Raw genomic sequence first — 18,915 nt, 5'->3', positions numbered from 1 at the left:
AGCTTCTATTCACAGCGACATATATACTGATTTTAAACACTTTCAAGGACAAGGAATTTAAATTTAACTTGTGTCTTCAGCTTTTTATACACCCCATAAATTCAACTGATAAGACACCGAAATGTGCAAGTTTGTTTTATACTTTTTGTGTGTAGTGGTTACACTGTATGCAGCAAAATTAACCTTACCTGAACAATGATAATCATACAATGGAATGTTGTTAATGTATGTCTATAAAATAAAAAGTTTCAAACATTAAGTAGAATAATTGTTGCATATATTACTTATGAAGTCCTTTCAAAATGACATATATAACTCATAATAATTTTCAATTTTTAGCTTAATTTTCTCTCCTCTTTTTTTTTTTTTTAATATTAATAATGATTGACTTTTCCCTGTTGGGTAATATTATGGATTTACAGAGAAACAACTGTCTAACTGTTCCAGTTTGAGATTGCTCAGTAAATTGAAGATTAGTGGGCAATATTCTGTGTGAAGTTTTGAAGAAATGCCTGAAAAACAAGAAAAAAATATCTTCTATGCATACCATGGATTTTACACTATTTAAGGGAGTTATAGAAGATATGGACATCCAGTCACCAAAACACATTTGAATGAACTCAGAACTTCAGATGCTATCTACAGAGTCAATAATATCAACACACTATTCAAAGAAGGGTAAACCAATTTCCCCTCCTCAAAAAGAATGCATCGTGAAAGGGCTATCAAAATTAAAACAAAATTCATGCTAAATTTTGTCTTTTCTTTAGAAGCTTTGTATCTAGTGGTTTTTGTGGAAATGGGAGTATTATGAGAATGTAACAATTGCTGAATCGTAACCTAGATTCTATTATCAAGTATTTGTGACAGTAACATTCCCACTACTGATTTTTCCCAACTTTCACAGAATCGCAGAATCTTAGATGTTGGAAGGGACCTCTAGAGATCATTTAGTCCAACTCTCCTGCATCAGCAGGTTCTCTGCAGTAGGTTGCACAGAAAAACACGCAGGTGCATTTTGAGTATCTCCGGAGAAGGAAACTCCACAACCTCTATGGGCAGCCTGTTCCAGTGCTGTCACCCTCAAAGTAAAAAAAATGTTCCACATGTTCAGATGGAACCTTCTCTGTTACACACTTGTTGTGCCTTGTCCTGTTGCTGGACACTACTGAAAAAATCCTGTCTCTATCTTCTAGATTCCATTTTAGATAAGCATTGATAAGGTCCCCTCTCAGCCTTCTCCAGTCTGAACAGTCACAGATCTCAAAGCCTTTCATCATAAAGGAGATGCTCCAGACTCTTCATCATCTTTGTTGCCTTCTGCTGGACTCTCTCCAGTAGTTCCCCATCTCTCTTGGACCAAGAAGCACAGAACTGGACACAGTACTGCAGGTGTGGTCTCACCAGGTTTGAGCGGGAGAAGAGAATGGGGAAAATGTCTTTGAATGTCTTTCTCCTTCTTAAATTGTTAGTGAACAGCTTTTATTTATTATTACTATTATTATTGTTATTATTATTATTATTATTATTTTCAGTGCGATAGCTTCTCTCCCTCTGTATCTCAGTCTGAAAATACATGGCCTTTCTCTCTCTGATTAGAGGGGTTTTATCATAGCTTCATCATACAATATGAATGAGCATGAGAAAAACCACTCTCTGTTTAATCCCTAGAAGTTTTTGTTCCAGCACCCAAGATAAGCACATAAGCAGCCTCCCTAATATTCATGGCGCTTGGAGGTTCTCTGTGGTAGAAAGAGTTTGTGTTCATCTCAAAACCTCTCTTATTGGCCACTTCTGAAAGAGCCCTATGGTAGAAATGCTCAGAGTGCTGTGTTGCTGAGGCTGTAATTCATGGCAGTTATCAACTTGATTTCTCAAAGTGACATAAAACTGATGGCAATCTGAGTGTTTATCTACTGATGTATGACACATAAAAAATGGGGAAAATGTTAGTGCATGCTGAGCATCATTAGTAGAGTCAAATTAAAAAAAAAAAAAACATTTGTGATATATTATTTTTGTCTATGAGCTAATTATAGTGTGCTAAAAAGTTTAAAAGACCTCCTTTAGCAGGTCTTTTAAATGTTCTACCCCCATGTAAATGAGTGGCATTTCATAGCTTGTCCTACTGTTGTGTCAGAACTTAAAAGGGTACAGAGTAAAAAAAGAAAAGGCTGGAGCTACTGCCTATAGGAAACATACAGGACAGTGTCACAGAACTTCTCTCTTCACCTCTGTCATTTATCTCATCACGTTCACTAATCTAGAAGCATCTGTTCCCGTTCCAATTTCACTTCTACTCAGGTGTCTGAGTTTGGTTTCCCTCATGCTTGCAGGCAAATCTATCTGATTTTAATTTTAATCAAGGATAAGAAGGAATTACAAATAAAATAGATATCTTAGCAGGCAAGGCAAAGGGTGGTTTGTTTTTTTTTTTAAATTTATTGATTGGCAAGATTAATTAAGAGCTTTGTAAAATAAAACAGAACTCAACATAAACACAACAAAAATATCATCTGTAACTTTTTGAATAATTGATTGGAAAATGAATCAACAAAATCAGATAAATAATTCCCTGCAAATTCTATCATCATTCAACTAAAATGATCAAATACGCTAAATAGCAGATGTGCACTTGCTTTCCTCTGTTGAACTACATAACATAATTTGCATTCATTTAACTGGAAACAGAAATGCCACAAGCTGCACAGCCAAAAATGTGGTTGTACTAGTCCAAAGGCCAGCAAAATAGTTGTATTCTAATTCTAGATATAAATTGAAATACAATAAAAACCTCAACTGTTATGATTGGTAGTCCAGGAAGCACACAAAATGTCTTTGTCCTTGAATACATATAAAAAGAAATTTGTAATATGAGATATATGTAAAGATTAAATTCCTCTACCTTCAATTGCTGGATCCAAGACAGTTTTGCCAAGAAACATTTTTCAGAATAAATGGAGATTTCCATATCTGAGGAATCCGTCTTATTGTTGCCATGGAAACAAAGACAATAAATCCCATGCCAGCTTTTAGAATGCATGTTGATGACAGCTGGGATAAAGGAAAAGTTAGAACAAACTAAAGTATTAACTACAAAGGCCTTTGGTTTATATGCAAAATATCATTGAGTCCCAGCTCTTTTCACTTATTCTTCAATTTAATAAGACTTCATTAGTAAATTAGTGGGGTATTTCTGACTTTAAATACAAGAGACACAATGCCCCTACTGCTTTGTTTTGTAGTTTCGAGATTTCACTGTATTGCATACAGATGCTGAATAAGGAATAAATTTCCAGAGACATATGACAAACAAATACTTAAACGAGAATGGTAACAGCTAACACTGTTATGCACATATCTGTAAGACAAACTCATGAAATTCTGTCCCTAAGCAGTCATTTGTCTTTTATTTTTCAGCAAAGCTGCCTCTGGAGAAGATTGGTATACCTGTTTCAGCAGCTGGGACTGGCTTCAAGACTCCTTCACAGATTTCCCCTCTAAAATCAGACTGTCTCTTCACATAGAAGAGCATACTCCTTTTTTCTTTCTTCCTTTCTTTCTTTCTTTTTTTTTTTTTCTGCACCAGCAAGCATCCTTTTTCAATGTCACCTGCTTTTCTTCTCCCTTTTCTAAGTGGCAGGCCAAAGTGAGAGTCTGCTACCTATCGTAACTATTAGCAGCAGACCTTAACTGCTAAGCAGTCCTTAACAGTCTGTTAAGAAGCTCAGCAGGTACCTTTTAGACACACGCTGCCATATGAGCTGCCTTCAGGTAGCACTACTGGGACAGAAAAGAGCAAACTCAGTGCACTGTCCTGATAGAAAAATGGTCACTTACATAGCTGATGGAACCGACTCCCTGCATCTTGTACAGGGAATATTTCAGAAGCAGAGTATAGGTGAGGGATGGGACACTGCTGTCTGAATGGGGAAGTAAAAAATTTCTGGTGTACTTTAGTACTCTGGTGGGATGCTACTCCCCTCTGAGGTGAATATTAACTGGTGAACAGAACTGGGAGGTGATTTGTAGCTCCTACATAGCTCATCATTGCTTTTTGTGTCAACTACACAAAAGGTGCAGAAAAGAGCCTGCTCCTCTCGTGCACTGGTTGGGATTCCTCAAGCTGAACACAGTACTCTTATATATGACTGACCAATGTCTTAGAGTCTTCTGTAGTAAACTCCACGCGTTGTTCTCTGTTTTCCACAGACAGTAATCCTTATTTATTTGTTTGATATAGCATCACCTTCTTGAAGCTTGTTCAGTTTTGTGATCTATTCAGCAGTATGGCCACTTGTTCCATATCCTTTATCTTTGAAGCTGATTATTTTCATTTGCATTCTCTGGATATTCCTTGATGATATCTGCTATTTTATTATTTTTTTTTTTTTCTCCTATCCAAGGGTCTCACCCCTGTCTGTTTTGCCTCTCACCTTCATGTTCTAAACCAGGTCTTTTCAACTAGATTGTTTTTCTCTGATTCTTTTTTGTTTCTTTTTGTTTGTTTGTTTTTAATATCAGGTTGCCACTGATGAGTAACAAGAACTGCTAGATAGATTTTATCCTTTATTTTGTTTTCCAGCAGATGCCTCTGAAGTTAAATCTCTTTTAACAAGTGGAGAATGAGTTGTAGTATCAGAGACTGTTTGTCAGGGAAATGGGAGTTGTGTACTTCACTATTAAGGCAAGAAAAATCCCTATCTAGTAGATTTAGTAATAAATATAAGTCAGTCATCCCCATATTGGGTTCTGCTGCCCTGAAAGAAACATGCTTTGAACATATGCCATGTTTATAAAGTCACAAGAATGCAACGTATATCAATTCATATTCATCTAACTCCAATAGTAAGGTTCATTAAATAATTTACCAATACAGAGACCTGAATAAATAAGGTACCTATTTATCTTTAGACTGGTTCTGTAGTTACACAACCTGCAGATGCAGTTTCTTAATTAATACTACTATGCTGTGTTGGAAAAAAACAGTAAGCCTTGTTCAGCTGATTCCTGTTCCAAGATTTGTAGTAGATCCCCAGCATATTGCCAGCTGTATTAGTGCCTTCTTTTTGTTATTACTCAGGCTTTCTTCGCTTCTAACTTGCTGTGTATATTAGACTTCAGAATGAAATCACATCCTTGATACAGTGGGGAATAACTTCTCTCTTTTAACACTATCCTTCTCTAGATGTTTATAGCATTTGATGTTACATCCTTTTCATGTGAATCATTTCTCTAAATCTGTTACACTTACTAAGTCATATTCTTAATCTAAATTAAAATTTTGACACTTTTTTTTGGGGTATTTTAGATACCAATGCACATAGCAGGCAAATGACCCCAATCTTTCTTTTTGTTCCGCCTATTAGTTTGTTGCCCACAGTGTTTATTTTTCTGTCTGACTGACTATGTATGTTTATCTAGAACCTTTTGCGATCAGTCAGAAGCAAAGTTAATATCCTTGTTGCTAAAATATCGAGCCAATCTGCAGAAAAGGAGAAGAGAAATGAGGGCGCTTCTTCTCCCTTCCTCTGAGCTTCCTAGAAGAATGGAGATGGTGATATATTGAAATATTAATGTGTCATATAATATAACATGGCCAACATAAAAAAATAGTCAAGGGACAACTTATCCAGGTAAGACAGGAATCTAGGAATAATAAATTCTCTATCTCTATGTCATTACTCACGTCCAACTAAGAAGAAAATAAGTAAAATCCTGAAATATGTTGATTCAGAACTTTAATCTCATTCTGATATTTTTCTTTATGAGAATTTTCTGGTGAAAGAAGTGTTTTAATTTGTTTTCCATAAAATTTTTACAGTTGTTCCCTGGAGCATAGGGGAAAATGACACTAATTGAAACAAGATTTTGAAAAAAGCAGTATTGTTAGAAAATTTAAAATTTGATGGAATAATCCAATTCACCTTTTTCCACAAGAGAAAAATATATATGTTATTCACATATTACTATTCAAATCTGAGTATTCTACAAGACCTTTGGACCTAATAAAATAAAGTAACTTTATTTAGTCTCTCTTACATTTCAGAAACTGGAAAATCTTAGCTCAATGAAACAAATTAAATTTAAAAGAATTTGGTTACAAAATGAATCAGAGTAAGAAAAATGGTCGAAGTGGGAGAAAATAAATGAATAGAATCAAAGTGGTTGTTAAAAAATTAGCCTTCCTGCATATAATGAAATAAAATTAAATATAGTTGAAAGAAACCTAAAAAATAGTTGAAAGAGAATGACAGAATGTGTCTGCAAGGGATTTTGTTTTCTTTCTTCCCTTTTATAAAGATTAGTGACTCAATCTTTAAACCTTTTCTTTAATTTTGTTATTGGATGCAGTTTTTCTTAAAGGTCAGACTACCATTTTACATTTAGTGCTCATATCAAACCAAATACTTAAATCATGTGACATGTAATTATAATTTGCAAGTAATGTCTAAAATTGGGGTGTTTGGGCAAATCAATTATTTCATGCACATGTAAGATTTGAACTGTAATCTGTTCCAAAACTACATTTTTAGCAACCATTTTCAAAGAAGCAGCTAATTATGGATTGTGAACTTTTCAAATGAGGCTTGATGTTATTAAAGAGATTCACTTGATTAGCCTTTAAAGACGTATTGGGTGGGTAAAATTCTCATCAGATTTATCTAAATGAATGTGTATCAGTGTTAGCAAGACCAAAACTTGATTTACTACATTTTCAAATATATTCAGCCTGCCTGCTTATCATTCTGAGTAAGAATGAGTATCTATACCTGTCCACATAAATTATTCTCTAAAATATTTTATATGTGTAAGTCTTTTAATACAATATCTGTACACATAAACAAATGTGTGGATATGTCTGCACAGTCAAACATGTACAGCATAGCAACAAAATAATTTAATCTTTTAAATCTTTCTGTTGGGGTATATGCAAAGGTTCATATTTCTCATACTTTGTAGCTTATATGTAAATTTGATCACATAAATAAATACTGCAAAATTGTATATGCATTTTTTCTACTTATTGTAATATATATTTATTTACAAAATTACTGTCATGCTGCAGTTTCAATATCAAATGATAGCTGTGGTCACAAGAGCACTTAAGTGCTCATGCTTTCATGTGTGTTTCATATTTGGGTAGAATATCCTCTGTAATGAAGTATCCTGCACTTCTTGTTAGGTCAGAAGTGGACTTTAAAATTGAAGTTGTTATTGTTCCTATCTGATGATCTTCAGTTTTGTAAAAGCAGTTGTCTTGTAAACAAAAGTGTGGTTATTAACTGGAAGACAGCGCTGCTGGAAAAATGAAAGAGCTCCATGTTTGATGTCTCTTGGGTTTTCAGAGCAAATTCCAGTTAACAAGCAAAAGGATGTTTTGGTTCCCTCTGCTCTCTGTTTCTGCTTATCTCTCATCTCTTTTCTTGCTACTGCATTTACTTCCCCATCCAATCTTCTTTGGCAACTTTTCTTTTTTAACTTGTTAGTATAAGATGTGAAAACTTAGTATCTTCTAAATGCTGTTCAATGAGGTTCAAGCTTGAAATGTAGGTCTTTCATATCTGAATCTCTTTTGAAGTATATGGCTTGACTGCTTGTAGCTGGAGGCATATCATTTATAGATGTGTGCATGCGCATGTGTGTGTTGTATTCCTATACACCTTGAGACATACATTAAATCATCATTATTCCAAAGAGGAAATATAGAACTACATAGATGCAAATGAAACCTGTATATTTCCATTGGATTTAATCTTCTGTTTCATATTTCAACAGAACAGCAATAGCAATTTTCTAAATCTTGGGGCTCCTTATTTGCTCAAAACAAAAACCGGACCTTAAATTTAACTGTGCAGTAGCAGAGGTAGAGAATTTATAAACAACAAATTGTGCAGGCCTCTAAATACTACTTAAGATTGCTTTCCAGTGTCATGATTTTATGATCCAATATCTTCTAGCCTGGCATATCTAGGAAGGATTGCCATCTCTCATTGCAGAGATGGGAAGGGAAGAATCTCCACTTCCTAATGTAATAAAGCATCCCTTCAAAGTCAGATAGCTCATGAAATATTGAAACTTAAACCTGCCACTAATCCAGGATTTAATACTGGCAGTCCTGAACAAAAAGTCAATGTGGTTCTCTCTTTCTCTTTCACTCACTTCATGTCCTGGGCTCTCGATGTATAGATTGTTGAGAGAACATTTGCATTTGGAGTGGGGTGAAAAGAGACGTTGCATTGGGCTCTGAAATTTCTTTTAAAAAGCTTAGAATTTAATTTTAAATAGTTATTGAGTATTCTTATTATCAAGAATGAATATCATGTAACCTCTTAAAATGATCAAGAATCATATAGGAGTTCTGACTTTTGGAGTCTTTTTTTCTCCTGCTTTTTAACTTTTTTTTTTGAGATACAATTAAAAAGAGAATGATAAAAGAAGAAACTTTAAAGTCAGGAGTTCAACTGAGAGACAGTTTGTTTATTTAACAGATTTATGCAAATCTGAAGAGGATCAGTTAAAAGCTTAATTTTTTTTAATTGTTACATTTAAATGATGAGTAAATTAAAATATGCGGAAAGTAACTGATAATTTATGCATTATGGGCTCTAAAAGCTTTTCTGTTAAAAGAAAAAAACCCAGAAACTTATCCATTCATGTCAGGGAAAAAAAAAAAAAAAAAAAAAGCCAAGAACACTATTCTGCTCCACTGATGCAGTTAACAGTAATCAAGAGGCTTAATCTATCCCAAGGATTTTTTAAGGACTGTCAAAGAACTCTTTACGTCCATGCATTTAACACTGGATTCATGACCACATAATGAACATAACTAAATAATTATTTACCAGTGGTTTTAACCATTACTGAGTAAAAACACCATGTATTAACAGATACTGAATCTGAGCTACACTTAAGGATGTAGATAGATGACAACTTCTAGGTGAACCTGAATCACCTGGACAAAAGATGCAAAAAAAGTATTTGCTACTTTGCTTGCAGAGTAGAACAGTCTTTATATTATGCTGCAATGTAATTATTACTGCAAAAAATCTCAATTTGGTAAAAGCTCAAGAAATTGGTGTTGAGGTTTCCTTTGGCAATTTTCTTCATCTTCCTGTGCCTAAATGCTTTGTCTTAAAATGATGTTGATCATATTTTTTTCTAGGACTTCTTTCAACCTTTAGATTCCTTGAGAAAGGATAACAACAGTTTTAACAATTCAAGTGCAGTGAGGGTTTTTTACTCTGTTCTGGTTTTAAGAAAATAATGCGATAAATAATGACAGCAGAAGTGTTATGGCTCAGATGCAGAGAATATGATCTGTGGTACTGTCATTATATACCAAAGTTTATCTCCTTCTATAAACATCAAGTCACACAAATCTAAGAATAAAACAGAACTCGAATTTTATTTATTCTTTGTCAATGTATTTGTAAGTCTTCAGTTACTAAATAATCGTATATTCTTTTGTTATGAATACAAATTAATAAAGATTAAGTATCTAGTTGGCTAAGCATATATTAACAAGTAGTCTTTTCATAATCAGTCATACTTAATGATATATAAAAGACATCCAATCTTATGTCAGCTTATAAACCAGTGTTTATATTTCTATACACTGGATACAGAACAAAAAAGTAAAATAAAATAACTGTGTTGCCAATATATGCTTTTTGGGGAGAAGGAATTTCTGGGGAGTGGATGGAGGACATAGCTGAGATAGAATGGGAAATGGCTAAAAATTGAGCAGCACAGACAGTAGGAGCAGAGTGAACATGAACTTTGCTATGCAGCACCTCAGACTCCTTTGCCTCTGCTCTGGTTTTAAGAGATCTCTCCAAAGCTTCTGACTCCACTTTGACCCTTGGTTTTGCCCTTGCCCAGCTATATCACCTCCTTTGCTCTCAGCAGCTCTGTAGCTCTCTTTCCTTTCCTTCAATAGGCAAAATCTTTTCCACTGCCACTTCAGCTAAAACTGGGAAAAGTTTGTCAGCCATGTCTTTTTTTTTTTTTTTTTTTTTTTTTTCCATTTCTGTAGTCTCAACTTATCTCAGGTGTATTTAATATTGCTGATAGGGAAACAAAAATTATGGAGGTATTTGGTTTGGATGGGCTCTGGTGATTTGCACTGCCGTCTGTACCTTAGATAGATTTAGCTTTCTTGTTGTCGTTGTTTGTTTTGTTTGTTTATTTTTCCCCTGAAGTCATGACATGGGCACTTGAGCATATCAGCCAGGTGGATTTCTTAGCACATCTAGATGATTAAATAAATGATGAATAGATGTTCCTTGGCCCACTAGGAATATGCTTCTGAATTATTTATGCTTTAGAACAAATGTCTACACAACAAAATTTTAGCACGCAGCACAAGACTAGTTAAAAGAAGGCACAACTGGTACATTATGCACATAAGCCATTGACTGAGTTGAGGTTTTTTTTATATTCAGTGAAGCTGAATATAAAAAAAAATAGCCTGCCTTCTTTGTATTTTTGTTTCCCTAAAGCATGCAGAAAGACAGGTACTCTGTGAGGGTGGATGTGTGTGGGGAATTTTAGCTGCTGCCACTTCACAGGTCCCAAAGTGCCCAGACACACCAGACTGGCTGCATCTGTTTGTGCGTACAGAGGAGTGACCTTCAACCCCCTTAGATGATGCTTTAGCAAATCCACATATGTAATTCAATATGTCTTTCCTCTGCTGATGAAAGCTCCAGAAAACTGTCCACTGGGCACACTAAGAGAAATGTCCTCTCCCCACCTAGGACTGTCTAGTAAGTTTAATTAACTGTTACACCATATATTAATACACGTTACCTTTTTGTAGAATGAGTGTATTTTCTGTATCACAACAGCTGTGTCCTATTTCAGGGGAGTCAGAGCAGCTTTTTGTACTCATTTCCAGGGCTCTCCATCCCCATGACTGTGCACATATAGAATTAACTGTGCCATATCTCACCTCTAACCTTCAGAGAAGATTACATTCCTTTCTGTTTCCTTGTTTTCTAGTACACTTGTTTCCCCTTCTTTCCACTCATTTAACCTTTAACTAGCTCCAAGAAATAGTACTTAATTACGGTCATGATAGTGAGTGACCTGAGGCATCTCTCTGGTTAGCAGGACTGACCTTTACTTGATTTGCCTCCACCTCACTTGTTTTGAGTCCCAGCACTACAGGGGAAGTGAAGTAACTGGCCTTGTTAAAGCAGAGAGGAAATAAAACATAAAAACAGAAGTGCTGCTAATAATAATGAAAAATATTAGCTTGGTAAAATAATTTCCTGCTGTTTTCACAGCGTTCATCAGTTGTACTCACCCTTGATTGCTCTCTGCAGTTTGACTGTCTAAGCAGTGATGTCACGAGAAGCAGCCCACCCAGTGGTGTGAGGTTGGTCTTACATATTTACTAACCACCATGCTTATTAACACTAGAGACCACTTTCAGCTCTAAGAGATGCTGCTTAATATTATCCAATCTACTCCAAGTCTGATGAACACATCGACGAATGACATTTACAAAAACCAAAGAAAGGATTGTGAAAAGGAAAAGCACTGAGCAAATGCGAGAGAAAGAGTATGAGCATGCTTTTCACAAGTCATAAACCAAAATTGTGCATCAAATTTCAGTGAATCAGATTCCATAGTCTGGATATTGAGACAATACAAAAGGAGAGAAGCGTCGATCTCTTTGGCTTTTGTTTTTATGCAACAATTCTGTCATATCAGCTGTCCAGTGTAGTCTAGAAGTTTTTAAGTATTTTTGCATGGTACATATAATTATCAATTTCTAATGTGATGATCATTTGGGTAATGTTTCCAGGATTTAGAACGTCTTTCTTGATTTTATGACAGTAAATATTTGCATGTACTTAAGCGAGGCGTTTAACTGTCCCACATCCCTAACTACAGCCAAAGGCTCTCTAAAGGGAAATAAAACAGATGTCTTTAAAAACCCTTGGATACCTTAGGGATATCCACTGTACTTTCTCAGGCTGGAAAGCTTTATGGAAAGAGCAGTTGAGTTAGCATTAAAGCATTTACACAAGAAGCAAGGGGAGAGATATCAAAGACACAAAATTTCATGCAACTTCAGAAAGCAGCCTCTGAAGCAGAAGTCTTTCTGAAATACTGAGAATGCTATCGTACTGCTTAGAAAGAAACCAGAAAGCTGGATATTAGGGGATAGTGTTTTACATTAAGTGTTTGGTATACCAGACCATATGGCACTATGGAGATTTTGGACCTGTAGAAATGTAATTGCGTAAATAAAATCACGTCTCTATGCTAATTATACAATGAGTTTCAGAATTGGAGAGCAACTTTCTATTTAATGCATTCACAATGAGAGCTGACACTTGAACAAGAAACAGTAACAAATCAAGGGAAAAAACATACGGTTCAAGAATTCCAGTGAGATTCTGGAGGCAAATTTTAGTCTCCTCTAGGCAATACCCCTAGAAAGCAGAACCAGAATGAGAGATGTACCAGCTAAAGTGCACAAGGTACCTGTACAAGATTGAATGGAATCTAATTTTGCCTCATAAATTGTAACTGCAAGACTTATTTTTCATAGAATGTTGTTCCCTTCACTTCAAGTAGTTCTGATTCATTCCTGTTCAATTTTATTTGATTCATTTTTCTCTGTCTCCTACAAATGGTTAAGAAAACTGAACTAGAACATTAGCTTTAACCTCAGAGGATCTAAATAAGGAAACCTAAAATAATGTTGTGGATTTCAAAATGGTTCAAAAGTCTTGAGATTTTCTAAATCAATTATTTTGAAATCTTTAATTCTCAGTATGTCTTTATTTTGTTTTGTTCTGTTTGTTTGTTTGTTTGTTTGTTTTGTTTTAACCTTCTGAGGAGAACTTCTGGATCCAAAAATATGGAAACTCTCAAAAAACAAGCCTCATAATTTTGTATCAAATCATAAATATCCATACAAAAAGATTCCAACATTTCTTCCTTTAAGAAGTCCGCCTAGAATACTATAATTCATGTCTTGGATATTGTCCTTCCTCATCTTCTTTTGTACTCACTCCTAAATAAAAATTAAAAATAAGACAACATCATAAAGGAAAAGGGATGAGGGGGGATGTTAGGTTGCAGCAATCTCTTCCAGAATTTCTGAGAGTATAACAGAAAGGTGAAAATTTTGGCTTCACTGGAGTCCTTGGGAAAATCAAAGACTGTCCAAGTGTACAAGGCAGAGCCAGGTTTTTGGAACAGTATAAGTAGAAGGCAAGTTGAGACCAGAGGGAATAAGATACTTTTTTTAGCTACACAGCTGTCAGGACCCAAGCTTAGCTATTATTTTAATACACTTATTTACAAATAATGAATTTGTATTATATACTTGATGTGGCTAATGCTTGGAACAGTTTGTGACAGTCCTTAAACATGTGACTGCTTGGAAAACAGAAGCCCGTAAATAATCCCATAGCAATTTAATTTGACATTATTGATCTACATTTTCTAATTGATTTGAACAGCATTACAAGAGCAGCATTCTGTATTTTGACATTTGAATTACTGTCTTGTTACTGTGCCAAAGTCTAGACACTGTCTCAGTTTTGAAAGGGCATGAATGTCTCTGATGATGTCTTCCCACAGAACAGGACTGATCAGTTCAGGATAAGATAGTTTTGCCTGTTCATTACTGCTTTGGTAATTTGATCTGCACACTCACCAACTAAATTTTACCTACTTTATGTTTACTACATTTACTGTTGTGTTTTTGTGCTACTGTACCTTCAGAGTCAATTCTGACAAAAGCTGTCTGCCATTAAAAGTAGATCCCAAGTATGGTCAGCCCTTCTTTTGATGGCCAGCCCAAATTCAGGGAAGACAGAGTGCACCAGTGGCAGGGTGCCCCGTCTGTTTGCTCTGGAGCAGATTGCATTCTTGTGGAATCAAGATCTGCCTCACCTGGCCAAGTCAGCAGGAATCCAAAAAGGAATAAAAGGAAAAGGAAGTCACAGGAGCCTGGGTTTTGAAAGGACATCAGCTTTCTTTGGATGTACTGAATCCCATCAGAGCTGTCCTAATGCTGTGATATCACACCATGTGGCATCATATTTTCTTTTTCTTTTATTAACTCAAACCATTGAACAGAAATCTAGAAATCAAAATAAACTTCCATCAAAATAAAAAGATCAGAATAGACTTTTTTGAACAAAACAAATTTTAAGAATTTCCATTCTCCATATGCTTTGTGTTTATCACTTTCTTCTCACTGAAGATCTTTCTTTCTAGAGATCAAGAAGATTTTTTTTGTTTGGCTTTAATTCTTAAAAAAAAGTAACAGTAATGATGGAATAAGCAGTAGAGATTTCAGAAAAAAAAACTGTTTTGAAGTGTTAGTATACATGCATTGCTTGTAACTTTTTTTCTTTTTTGTTAATTCTTAGGATGAGATTTTGAATTTTCTTCTCAATATATGATAATGTAGAATTTTTTTTCTTTTTTTTTTTTTTCCCCCAGATACTACTGGACTCCTTTTCTTTCTCCATGAAGCTAATATAGAGCTCTTATAAATGAATGGAAAGGTTGCCCATGCCTTCAGTGGTCTTTGGAAGTGATAACCCTTATTTATCTTCCTATCATTCCTCATAGATACATTTTTATATCACTTTTTTATTTTGCAGGTACAAAGAATCACTGAATTCATACACATCTTTTTTAGTTCTTCTGATCAAGAAAGCTTTCACATATGAGAATTGTTAGTATTAAATACATTATTAAGAACAAACCTAAGACAACAACCAAGGAGTGTCTATACTTATAAAAGCCATTAAATCCCCCAAATTGAGGTGGCCCTCATGTCTAGCAAATACTGTTATTATGATTAGGTTTTCCAGCAATACTAGGAAGAAAATATACATCTAGTAGTTAATGATCATGGAGGTTTTCCAACCCACATATCCTCTGGTTGTGGTTAAATGATCATTTTAATATTGACTTATTATTGATTTATATTATTTATTGGAAAACAACATTAAATGGGATTGTGAGAATGCAGTGGTTGTTCTCTTTATAAGAATTTATAAGAATACAGGTGGTGATGTTTATGGTATTCATTTGTGCTCACTGAATTATCATGATCCTTCCTATTTCCATTCCCTCTTACCTTTCTTCTTTCTTCCTGATTCCTTTTCTCTTCCTTCTTTTGCTTTTCCCTTTCCATCTTCCTTAATCTACTTATTCATTGGAACTGGAATTTTCTGATATAACATCTGAAAAAGTATCTGCACAAAGTCAAAGACAAAAAGAAAATACAAAACAAATAAAAAATACCCTGAAAACAGTCTAAGAAGGCATGGATGGATTAACAACTGCCGTAATGCTACAAGGAGGAATGAGTTAATGCCTCATTTACTGTCAAAATTGAGCATATGGGCAGCATGGTATGTTGTCATCGTAACATTGTGTTAATTAAAGCAAACAATCTATTTGTAAAATGGTAATGTTCTTAGAGATGACAAATCTACAGAATCCAGGAAATATTTGGTTGGAGTTTTTGTTGTTGTTGTTGTTTTGTTTTTTCCTTTTTGTGCTTTTATATGCTTGGAATGAATTTAAGGATTTTTCAGTGACAGATTTCAAGCTTTTTGCTGTCTCTATTTATACAGCTTCATATTTTCTGTTAATGAATATTTTCAGTTCTTTCTTTCACATTTATCTGAAAATTGTACTTTATATCCTGCTTGTTGTATAAGTACTTAGAGCAAGAGTGATTGTTAATCATGATAGTTGTATTCATTTTAGTAGGATTTTTTCACAGGTTGGATTTCTTCAGGATCGCACTACAATGTAAGAAATCAATAAATCTGACCGATAGTATTTCTGAGAGAAACATATCAACATAAAGGGGAATATCAATTAGATAAGAGGTGTCTAGCTGCAACATTTATATATCAAATGTATGACTAATATATTCAAAAAACTTACTGGGGCCAGCAGTGAGAAATTCAGGTTTAATTGTTTATTCCAAACAGCAATATAACCCCCAGCAAACACTACTGGAGAAGAGAGTTACAGATGAATTTCTATACATATAAAAATAATTTCATTAAACTCAATGGAAATATTACAAGATCATTTAAGAAGATAAATTTCTACTGGGGAGAAATGTTGAAAGACATTAGTAGTACACTGTAGCCTGTGACCCAGGTATTTTTATAGAAAAATTGAAGGACATGCAACTCCTGGGAGACCTCAAAGTTCATAATCTTATATTAATAAGTATTGACCTTGATATAAGTCAAGAGTAACAATCACATTTATATCTTCCTAAGTTTTCATCATTCTTCTCATTTTCCTCTTACAAAGGTTTTTCTTTATAACTCACTGGAGCACTTTCATTACACCAAACATACCATCACTTTTTGCTTGACAAACTCTTGTCATCGTTACCATCACATTCTGGATGATACTCCTGAAATATTTGTAGAGCATCCCACTGATATCACTGGGGCAACAAATTCAGTAGTAAGAGTTTCTGCAACCAGTTTTGAATTCAGCTGACAGAATTGCTCAGGAACTGGAACTCATCCTTTTCTTTTCCAGAATATCCATTTACTATTTTGATTTACCTTTAAAAGGAAGAGCAAGGAATATTTCAGAAATAGATTACTGTGTATCTTTGCATAAGCCTTAAATCCGACTTCCTGAGCACTTAAATATATTCTGTAAAAGGTATATTATGTGCCCTATTTATGCTTGTAACTTTAACTCAAACTGTATAAATTAGAAGACAGGCTGTAAAAGCCTCAGTGCAAACTGCAGAATGCTTTTTCCTTTTCTTTCCAAAGCTGAGCTCTTCTTTAAAGTGTCTTTTTTCATCTTTATCTTGGGGCAGTAGTGCTTATTAGAATATTAGGTCAATCTTCTTATAAACACGCCTTGTCATTTAAACCTTTCTTCTTTCCTTTCCTTGTTGGAAATCTCACCGTTAGCATTTTCTGTTAAGTAATTATTTTAGATGCACTAGTAAAGATGATCCACAACTGTCTCGTTTAATAAGATACCTGGTCAAACACGAAAATTGTAACATTTGTGTTCTTCTGTCCCTCTTCTAATCCTTCCTTTCAACCCACTCCCAGAAATGATGAGAAATTATCCCTTGGAAATACTGCATGAAACAATGAATAGAGAACAGGTTTTTACAGTTTATTACTTAAAATGAACTTGATAAAAAATTTAAGATTTCATTAAGAGCATAATTTTTAGACAGTCATTCTGTTCCATTACAAGTCCTTAGACAAGTCTTAGAGTTACTGTTTCTCACTTTTACTCATCATCTACTTCGCTTTATAGCAACATTCTTTATCAAATGTCATCTACTCTGTGACCACTTTTTTTAAGACAATTACTAATTAAGCCTTCTGGAATGGATAAAAAAAAACAAACAGCCCACAACCCTTTGTTCTTGCCCCCACAATCTCCCAGTGCCAAATGTGGCTGACATTTCATTCTCACGGAAAGGTTGTTCTTTGTTTCTCTTGGCTTTCATTGTGAAGTATGAAAACTCTTGATCCATCCCTTTCATCAGAAAAGACATCAAAAATCATCTCAGAATGGAGTGTCCATTTTTCAAGCAATTGTATGATTTCTGTACACTTACTTTTAAAAAGCTTTTGCTTACTTAAAATAAAAGGCCCCAACTCAAACAAAAAAATGTTTTCACAGAAAAACACTTGTTCATCTAAAAGTTATATTTATTATCTCCAAACTTATGATATAAGAGAATATAGTGACAGACAAATAATCTAAATAATTAATGATAAATCTCCTACATATTATGATTCTGCGTCTGGTACATTACAAGAAGAAAACATTAGAATTTTTATGAGAGAAGTCTCAGATCATTCACTGTAACTAATCTTAAGGATATAAATATACTGGCATGTTTTTTAAGCATAGCTATTACCCAGTCTTCTTCAGTGCTAGCACTGTAAAGGGAAAATGACCGCGTGTCTGTATGTGTTAGATATGTATGTTCTCATTGATATAGGCTTTTTAGAAATTAAGGTATTTTTTAGGACCCAAAGCTGTCAAAACTAAATCTTACTAAACTAAGTCTTACTAAACTAAGTCTTACTAAATTTAAAAAATAAATAAATAGAGAAAGCAAAGGGCAAGAACCACATATTCTCAATATTAAATGAATAAATAAGTGAAAATATAATGTGAAAAGATCAGACAGCTTCTCTGCGTACAGACTATGATTTCTTGAAGGTGCTCTGAATAACAGTGAAATGAAGTATTTATAACTCCCACAAAGTGAACGGATGTTAAATGTTTAATCATGCTCTGATGGAAATATTTGTAATCCTTTTCAGTAAATAGGAAAATATGCCTCTGAATAGAAAACCGGACCTAAAGCAAAAAATTGTTGTGAAATTGAGCATTAACAACTTTTTGTGAAAAAGCATAGGCTCTAACATATTTGAGTAATACGATGTAAATCATAAATTATGTGGGTTATAGTGTACCACTCTTGAACTGTTTGCCTTTTGACTTGCTATTCTTTGACCAATATTCTAAACCTAATTTTAAAGAACGTATAAGACGTAAAGATTACCGAAATTTAAATAAATAAATAAAAATCACAGATTCATAAAAAGTTATCTTTAAATGTAAAAACAAGAAGGAGGAAGCACGTGAATTATTACGGACTCAAATGAAAAAGCACAGTAAGAATCAGAAGGACAGACAAGGACTAAGCTTTATCAGATGGTTATCCACCCTGGCAAAATACTGACATTCACAGCATGTGATTTCCAAACATCTTTTCACTCTGCTGCTCATATGCATCCTTCCAAGTCCAATGTGTCATTTTCTTTGATATGAACTTAGTGATGGAGGAAAGACCCTGGCAAAACTTATACATACATTTACAAATTATATAAAATA

At 34.3% G+C, this 18,915-nt stretch overlaps 1 protein-coding gene across 25 annotated transcripts in view; it reads left to right on the top strand.

Moving 5' to 3' along the window:
• Window positions 1-17,756, top strand: part of LOC116216434 (uncharacterized) — a 393,379-nt gene extending 375,623 nt beyond the window's left edge. For 22 of the 25 annotated variants that reach the window (XM_085220380.1, XM_085220388.1, XM_085220389.1 and 19 more), the window contains 2 exons: window positions 1,197-1,392; window positions 3,421-17,756. The gene's annotated coding sequence lies outside the window, so the exon portion shown is untranslated. The remainder of the gene's footprint in view (window positions 1-1,196; window positions 1,393-3,420) is intronic. The other 3 variants (XM_085220361.1, XM_085220362.1, XM_085220374.1) reach the window with 1 other exon arrangement.
• Window positions 17,757-18,915: the final 1,159 nt, after the last annotated feature.

The sequence above is a fragment of the Meleagris gallopavo genome, chromosome 3 (genome assembly GCF_905368555.1).
Source record: "Meleagris gallopavo chromosome 3, MGAL_WU_HG_1.1, whole genome shotgun sequence".
NCBI classification, from domain to species: Eukaryota; Metazoa; Chordata; class Aves; order Galliformes; family Phasianidae; genus Meleagris; species Meleagris gallopavo.
This window is presented reverse-complemented; position numbering and strand designations above follow the sequence as displayed.